Raw genomic sequence first — 6,762 nt, forward strand, 5'->3', positions numbered from 1 at the left:
GCAGATGGAAGGGATGAGTAGAAGCTTGTCAGATGATGCGCCAATGCTCAGGAGCACAGAGTGGCTTACAGAGAGGTTGTATTGTCATTTCACTCATTCCAAGCAAGAAGTACGACATCAATGTCATATTGTCATGTGCCATTTGCAAATGTATGGAGAGGAGCCTGCATAAATAGCCACCATTGGTGGTGCACGTGGTGATGGATCATCGATAAGTCAATGCTATTTGAGTTCATGATTAATATTTCATGTGTATACATGAAACCTTGAGACAAGATCTTAAATTTACACAAAAACTTGAGAGAGGATGAAGAGAGTGGCAAGGGTGCATGCATGTATGCCTTGACTCTTTGAGTAGGAGGATAGTCTCCCGGATGTGCCAGATGAGGGTATGGTGGACATGATGGATTCTATTTTTAGGGACACTATATCACATGTACACCTAATGTCCAAGTGACAAGTCTAAGGCCAAGTCTAAGGCCAATATGCGAGAGTTGCAACCAACACAATTGTATGAGAGTGTTGGGATGTCAAAACTATGGGCTTGTCTATCAATCTTGAATCTACAAGCAAAGTATGGGTGGTTCAATACAAGTGTCTCTGCCTTAATGAGGTTTAGCTCTTGCATTGATTTATCTCATTATTTGGATATTATTTATTTTGAGAATCATCATAGTTTCTCATTATTTGAAGCCTATGTATGCTTGAATTGGGATAGGTTGCTCTAGAAGATGTTGCCTGCACCAAATACCATGCCCGCATCAAGAGATGAAGCGAAGAAGATGCTAACAAAGGTGGGTATGGATTATGATACCATCCATGCTTGCCGTTATGATTGTATTCTCTTTTGTCATCGTGAGCATGAAGATTTGGCTAGTTTTCTAGACTCTAGGGAACAACACATTCAAGGATTTTTACAGGACTTGCAATAAGTGGGTACCATGCTTGTCCTATTTTTATGGGAAGGGTTTAAGTGGATATCTTACATGACACTCCAAACATATGAGGAAAATAGTTTATGAAGGTCATGCTCAATACCTTCCACTAGACCATCTCGCCCATGGAGGCCAGCTTGATCCACCACCACCATATTTGAAGACATGTGATTGGATTTACGCTTGGAGGACTAATGGAGAGGAGCCTCCTCCTGGTAAGAAGAAGCTATTCATCTTTCACGAGCTTCCTTATTGGGGTCAATTACAAATCAATTATCTCTTGGATCCCATACATATCTTCAAGAATGTGGGGGCTACTATTTGGTCATACTTGGTTTGTGACAAAGAATCAAGAGAAGTGTGAGAAGACTTGCATGCTATGAATAGGATGCCTCATTTGTGGCCCCAAGTGCATGTTCATAAAGTTGTCCTCCCAAAAGGAACATGGATCCTATCCAAGAGAGAGGAGGCAATAGTCAAGGCCGACATTGCCTCTTTTCGAACACTGATAGGGTACATGTGTTGCTTGAAAGGAGCATTTTCAAAGGACAATAGGCTTAGTGGGCTCAAGAACCATGATTGGCACAAGGTCTTACATGTATTCTAAGTTGTAGGATTAGTGTACCGATAATCATGATGTGTTAGTGTAATTATGATTATGTTATATTAATGACATGACTTCTTTATTGGTTGGATAGTTCATCCTCCCAATTAGAGTGAAAGGATGCTTACAAGAAGATGTTAGAAAAGCTATATTCAAGATCAATGGTATTGTGAGATGTGCTTACAATCCACTCGCATTGATTACATTTTCTTCAATTTAAGTTGAATAATATGTAGACAAATATGAATATATCTTACATCGGCATGTCAAATAGGTGGATATCTCAAAAAGAGATCTCCATATCAAGCATCAAGAAGGATAGGGTGGACTCCATCAAAGCCATATGCTTGCCTGAGAAGAAATTTCCCTCGAGCATTATGACAACTCAAGTGCGCTTGCTTGTGCACATAGTTGATGAGGTGGCAATTGCAGCAACCGTTCATAGTCGGTGGATTTTTTTCTCGAGCGGTTTATGGAAAATTTATAGGGATTTATTTATAAGGTAAAGAGCAAGACTAGAAGCAAGCATGGCAATACAATTTAGTATTTTCATTCTTGATGTAAAATGGTTTAGAACTATTTACACCTATCCCCATGCGACAGTGAGGAAAGACAGTAGTGGTTTCTTTGCTATAGACTCAACCAAACTTTGGATCGATGAAAGTAATACTTTTGTTCTTCCCAAAGATTGTGAGCAGGTGCATACTAATGATTTAATTAATCAAAGCTTTTATTTTTAAAGATCAATTGGTACATGTACTTAAGCATAAATTCATATAATTGATGGCATTTGACACCCATCTTCAATATAGGTGGTTTTTCATCCGGATTGTTCTGATTAAAGATGGTGGTACGTGATCCAAGTTGCACCATGAAGTAAGAAATTTTTAAAGATAGAGATGTAGATATGGAGATGCCACTACCAATGCCGGATCCAATTGATCTAGATGCATCTAGCGAAGAAGATGAAGAGCCAAGAGGAAGATGTGCATAATGACATCGTACGAGATGAAGATGGAGATCATGATATTGAAGAAGAAGATGACGATCATCAAGAATCACCCGACGAAGATCAAGTCTTAGGTGAACGCATGATGCCAGAGTATGATGATGATATAGGACATCAACTCAGGAAAGAGTTGGAGATAGACTTGTTTGGCACGCTAGACTTGGCTTAGGATGAAGCTGTTGATGTAAATGCTCTTCATTGATTTTTTTCATCTCAAACTTGGACATGAATATATGAGCTTCAAACTTGATGTACATTCTCTTGTACTTTTATTCTTTCAAAGGATCAAACATGTATGAAAAGAAATTTTTTTTATCATTAGGAAAAACTATCTTTAAAGGTCGACATGGGAAAAAACACTCTATGTAAAACGTCGCTATAGAAAAGTGTCTTAGAGTCCTTATATAAAGACCTTTTACAAGTCTAATAAACATTTCTATATACCCACCATTTACAAGTCTGGTAAACGTTGCTATATACCAATGTGTTATAAAGGTTGCTATATACCAATGTTTTATAAAGGTCACTCTATACCAACCAAAAGTCTCTATATATTCACCTTTTTAAACCCGCCTTATGTACCGATGATTAGCACACCATACGCACTAAATGTCAGTGCTTAGCTATCAAAATAAAGCTCATGTAGTAGTGATACATGCCAAAGTATATACAATCTTTTTTGTTACAAAATTTCCCTTTCGAAAAGGGTGATACAAAATTGCTCAAACAAGCTGACAAACAAAAGCTTATACATGCCGAAGTATATACAAACTACTACTAATACTACTATTGCTCATCTGAATCATCAGAGTGATTGGAGTCATCATCGTGGTCACCCTAGCTTGATCCCTATCCCTCAAGAGCTCTGCCTGTGATCCTTGGCCCTCGTCGAAGCCGTCTAAGCCAAATCCCGTGAGACCTGTCTCCTCGTCAGGTCCTTGTCATTGCCGCTCGCCTCCATTGATAGGGCATTCAAGCTTGCACCCTAAGAGTGAAACCATATTAATTGGAAATTAGATTAGAACTTAAAGAATAAAATAATTTAAAAAGTGAGATTACAAGTAGAAGTAGAATTATACCAAGCGAGCAACCACCTCAGCCCAATCGATAACCACTGCTTGTGCCTCCATCTCAATAAACCACGGCTTCACTCCTATGTGGAATGCACATCTCCTCTCTTCATTTGTGGGAAGGTGACCCATCGTAGCTTGCTAGGGACCCAAATTACAAGAGTTAGATAAATCGCATGCAATATGCCTGCAATATGTAATAAAACAAATAGAACAATAAATTAAATAAGAAGAAGTAAACTTACCACCCATGCCTCAAATGCATTCGTTCCATCACTGCCGAGCTACGAAGTACCTACAGTGTCCAACCATCTCCTTGCAGCCCTCCTCTGACTGTCGAACTTTTGGGGTTGGTCCCTTTACTCCTTCAAAAACTTCCAGTCAGCTTTATCCGCCCAACTGGGTTTAGCCCTTTTCTTTGCGATGGAAATTTGCAAGATTGACCTACGATACTTCAAGATAGCACACATGTGCTCTCGCATGTAATTGTCATTGAACTCCCAATTGGAGGGGTTAGGGTATTGTCATTTCAATTCCTCGATGTGACTACCTTCTTCTTTTCATCATCCTGGTACTGCCAGTCAATATTTATGCCGCTCTTGAAGTGGTGGCTTACCAACTACCTTATGGTGGCCAGCACTTCTTTGCCCTTTTTATTTTCTATTATCTCTCCACCCCTAGTGACTTCATAGTACAAGTCCTTAGGCGGCGGGAAAGGGGGAGTGGGAGTGGCAATAGCAAAGCTAGATTGAGGCGTGGTACTGTGAGCATTCACAGAGCGAGGAGTAGCAGAGGGAGTGGGAGTGGGAGAGGGCAAGGGACCTGACTGCTGGTATTGGGTCTCATGACCAAGTGAAGACCTATAGGGGTGTGAGTGTGCTGACTCGTCTACATCCCTCGAGTCACCATAGCAGCTTCGACCCTTCCTACTCTTCCTTCCCTTATAATAGGTACACCTAGGTGATGACTCCTCAGTCGAAGGGGCTACAAGGGACGGTTGTTGAGTAGGTCTAGATGTCGATGGCCCTAATCTACCCCTAAGGGGTGTAGGAGAGGAAAAAGCTAAGGTCCTCTGAATAGGAGAGAGAAGAATCTTTCTGCCTCTGCATTGGTCATGTGTGCAACAAACTGGTCGGCTCCTGACGAAGACATGGGCTGTTAGCAAAGGAGTTCCCTGAAGGGTAGTTGTAGTGCTAGGCATGAGAGGAGTCGACCTAGGGGTAGTTGTAGGGGTAGGCCCCTGAGGAGTTGGCTGAGTGGAATGAAAGTCCTCTCGAGAGTACAGATCATGATCTCTCCTCCTACGAGCAGTTTCATACTCAGAGGACGTGCAACATGATGCCATGTCTAATTTGGAGGGGTTGGACAAATGCAGACACAAACAAAAAAACAAAAACAAACATAAGAGCGTGTAAGAAGCAGAAAGACAATTTACTTAAAAGACAATTTATTACTTCAAACTCAAATTCAATTTAATAAAACTATGAAAAGATAATTAATTACTTAAGACAATTATGAAAAGACATCAATGTAGAAAGGACAATTATTTACTTAAGACAATTATGAAAGGACCAATATTTATAAGAGACAAGTGGAATCCAAGAAGGTTTTCATATATAAAAAATATCACAAAAATTACTATTGTTAAACAAGAGTTCTCATATACAAAAAGAGAGCATAAAAAATAGTATGCTTAAGCAAAATCTATCTCCAAAAGAGACATTCTCCAAAAATGCCAAAATAGTGGAGGAGCCCTACTGTTCTACATTACTATCAGAGGTACTTTCTTCCTCCTCACCACTAGGTAGGTCATGAAATAGAGGGGAAGAGAGGAAAAGAGAGGAAAAAAGAGAGGAAAAGAGAGGGGAGGGAAAGAGAGGAAGAGAGAGGGGAGGAAGAGGGAGGGAAAGAGGGGAAATAAGAGAGGGAAAAGAACAGAAGCAAGAGGATGAATGAGAGGAAGAAAGAAGAAAAAAGAGAGGGGAAAGTGAGGAAAAGAGAGGGGAGGGAAAGAGGGGAAGAAAAGAGATGGAAAGAGAGGAAAAGAGAGGGGAGAAAGAGGGAGGGAAAGAGGGGGGAAAGAGGGAGAAAAAGAGAGAGGAGAAGAGAGGGGAAGAAGAGGAAATCAGAGAGAAGGAAAGAGAGAAAAAGAGAGGAAAAACGAGAAGGGAAAGAGAGGAAAAGAGAGGGGAGGAAAAAAGGGGAAGCAAAAGGGAGGGAAAGAGAGGAAAAGAGAGAGAAGGAAGAGGGAGGGAAAGAGGGGAAATAAGAGAGGGGAAAAAAAGGAGTGGGAAAGACATGGGAGGGAAAGGGAGGGAAAGGGAGGGGAGGGAAAGGGAGGGAAAGAGAGGAAAAGATAGGGGAGGAAGAGGGAGGGAAAGAGGGGGGAAAGAGGGAGGAAAAGAGAGATGAGAAGAGAGGGGAAGAAGAGGAAATTAGAGAGAAGGAAAGAGAGGAAAAGAGAGGAAAAAAGAGAGGGGAAAGAGAGGAAGAGAGAGGAGAGGGAAAGAGGCAAAGAAAAGGGAGGGAAAGAGAGGAAAATAGAGGGGAGGAAGAGGCTCGGGGGGGTCACTCATTATATGTAACCCTATCACGTGAGTTCAACAGAAGGACATTTTTAATATCGAAATTTTACAAAAGTTAATTTACGTAAGGGAGTATCTAAAAAAAATTTGGGAAAAATTTACAGCTTTGTATAGGAAAAGGTACATTTTATTAATGAAAAATTCACAAATAAAGGATTTTAGAAATAGGCCTTGAACGCATGTGATATAGAGGGTTCATACATAGTGACCCCCCCGAGGGAAGAGGGAGGAAAAGAGGGGGGAAAGAGGTAGAAAAAGAGAGAGGAGAAGAGAGGGGAAGAAGAGGAAATAAGAGAGAAGGAAAGAGAGAAAGAGATGAAAAATGAGAGGGGAAAGAGAGGAAAAGAGAGGAACAGAGAGGGGAGGGAAGAGAGGAAAAGAGAGGAAAGGGAAAACAGAGGAAAAGAGAGGAAAAGAGAGGGGAGGGAAAGAGCACAAGCATATAAGCATATAGGCATAAGCATACACAAATGCATATGCTTATGAAAAGAGAGAAAAGAGGATGAAAGAAGAGGATGAAAAGAGAGGGAAAAAGAAGAGAAGGAAGAGGATGAAAGAG

The sequence above is a fragment of the Dipteris shenzhenensis genome, chromosome 32 (genome assembly GCF_047967505.1).
Source record: "Dipteris shenzhenensis isolate YYH24624 ecotype China chromosome 32, Dip_SZ_1.0, whole genome shotgun sequence".
Lineage (NCBI taxonomy): Eukaryota > Viridiplantae > Streptophyta > Polypodiopsida > Gleicheniales > Dipteridaceae > Dipteris > Dipteris shenzhenensis.